The sequence below is a fragment of the Chamaea fasciata genome, unplaced genomic scaffold (genome assembly GCF_029207755.1).
Source record: "Chamaea fasciata isolate MVZ Bird 193981 ecotype frontalis unplaced genomic scaffold, bChaFas1.0.hap1 SCAF_4, whole genome shotgun sequence".
Lineage (NCBI taxonomy): Eukaryota > Metazoa > Chordata > Aves > Passeriformes > Sylviidae > Chamaea > Chamaea fasciata.
In genome coordinates this window covers 34,991,170-34,993,471 of record NW_027094089.1, presented here as the reverse complement: position 1 = coordinate 34,993,471, position 2,302 = coordinate 34,991,170, and the positions used below count along the sequence as shown (strand labels likewise).

The following is a 2,302-nucleotide window of genomic DNA, read 5'->3' as shown; positions in this document are numbered from 1 at the left end:
AAAAAAAAAAACCCTCTAACAGTGATTGTAGCAATTTGCAAAGAGTTAATGAAAATACAGTTGCAGTGGATGAAACTAGATGATAACACACTATTGCAAGGATCAGTGGTCAGCACAGATTATTGTGAGAGACCATATGATAATCAATTAATCTCTTTTTTTTCATTAAAACAATAGCATGGCAAACTTACATAACCTACGCTTCTCTATTTATAACCATTATTTAAATTTGTTTCCCCTGGCAAAAAAAAAAAAAAAAAAAAAAAAAAAAAAAAAAAAAAAAAAAAAAAAAAAAAAAAAAAAAAAAAAAAAGAAGGAGTTCAAGCAATAACATCTTCATTGAAAAAAATACAGAATCATAAACCAAACAGAAAAATCATTCAGAAATGACTCTTCACAAGCTCGTCAAAAGGGCTTTGAGGTACAAGGTAACAAATGACTTTTTATGTAGGAATAAGACTGCAACAGGAAAAAACAAAAGATACCACAGAGTAGAGTGCCATATTGGCATGTGGGTCACACACTGGGACCACAACACATCTGATTGAAATCAGCACTCACACACAACATAAATTTCACCTTTGTAATTCATAGCTTCTTGACTGCTGGGGAGCTTGGAGTCCATGGATGACATGGATGTTCAGCACATGCCAGGCTCAGTTCTGGTTTTAAATGGTCACCATCGCTGCTTTGGCTTCCCAGTGTCCATGCTGCAAGGTGAAATTAAGATCACAATCACCACATGGTTAAAATTTGTTTTGCACCTTATGTTCAGCAAGAACATTTTTAGTGAATCTTGCCTGATCTATTTTCTGTAGAAAATGCTTACATGTTAAGATTCATGAAATGTGTGGTTCATGTGGGTGAACCACAAAGGTGGGTAGAAAGAAAGGCATATTTCTCTCTGAGTCTCACAAAACCAAGTAGCAGGACATTCTCTACCATCTAAACCTTATCCAGGCCCTTCAATTCTACTTTATCCTCCCCATAAATCACATGTGCAGCAGCAGCAGCAGCTCACCTGAGGCAACAGAGCTTTTATCCACCAGTATTTATCCAGCTGGAAGAAGTTGGTCCCAAAATGAGAGAAAGCTAAGGCAAAAAATTCCCCAGAATTTATAGATCAGGGAAGTTAATGCAAAGGAATATGAGTTTATATTATTCTGTCCTTATTGTGCTGTCCCTGGTACAGTCTACACCGTAGCAATCAGTCCATGTGCAATGCCTCCAAGTGGGAGTACAGATTTGCTTCGGCTGACATCAGTGAAGTGTTAAGAGGAGTCAGAATTTGGTTATTTCTGCTTATCAGCCAAGGTCTGACAACATGGCTCCATCCTAGCCTACCATCTTTGTTCAAAGTTTAATAGTTTTTTGGATTTTTTTCACACAATGGCCTCAGCTTTCTCCTACCTTCCTGTGCAAAGGATTGTGTGCCTGAAAAGAATTTGGGAAAGGGTGAAAAGGCTGGATTGGCAAACTAGGAAAGGAACAACTACTTTGTTATGGGGAAGAGACCCCTTTGCATTTCCTTGAACAAGCTTCAAGCTCAAATTCTTCTAGCTCTGAAACTTATACTTTCTGCAAGTAGATCTCCTTCACAGAAGGTCCTAGATGTCTGGGGACAGCCACACACATACCAATACTTTGAGACCTTTGCAAATTATAATTGCAGTTGTTCACATGAAAATGGCATTCACTAGCCTGAATTTGGTAGGTGTAATGCAGTCTATTTAGTTTTGACTGCACTGTCAAGGTCAGGGGTTTTAAACAGGAAAATGCTGTTACTGTCTATGACTGTTTTCAGGTGGAGTTTTAGATTTTAAAGGGAAAACTAAGACCCAGATTCCTCTATGGCTCTGTAGAAGTTCAGTGTGCATCACGAGAGTTTGTCCCTGTTCTTACAGTCTTCAAATTTCATCACCTTTATGTCAAACCACAAGGTTACAGCAGAAGCAAAAACTCAGTGTAGGTTTTGAAGCTGGCACTCTGTGCCTAGTGAACAGGAAAAATGAACAGCAGTCAAGCTGCTGCACTGAAGATAATCACTCTTCATTATTCCGAACAAATTTTAGCAACATTGTTCTCAAAACAAAGAGAGGACTGCCTGAAAACGTATTGGGAACTTAAAATCTTTCACTTGAAGAACTGTTGCAGACTGTGTATTGTTTTGCAGTTGGAAATGTGCAACTGACAGTAGAAATTTGTATGTGTCTGTGTATGTCTGCTGTGTGCTAAGTCTAGAGGGATTATTCCATTTTAATGAGAGCCAAGGAATTCCTCTAGCAACATCTTGTCTAAGTGC

At 38.3% G+C, this 2,302-nt stretch overlaps 1 long non-coding RNA gene across 1 annotated transcript; it reads right to left on the bottom strand.

Moving 5' to 3' along the window:
• Nucleotides 1-242: 242 nt before the first annotated feature.
• On the bottom strand, nucleotides 243-987 carry LOC136288872 (uncharacterized). The gene is made up of 2 exons (XR_010720618.1): nucleotides 830-987; nucleotides 243-710 (listed from the first exon to the last, which is right to left on the bottom strand). It is a non-coding gene; the product is annotated as an uncharacterized lncRNA (long non-coding RNA).
• Between the last annotated feature and the right edge of the window lie 1,315 nt (nucleotides 988-2,302).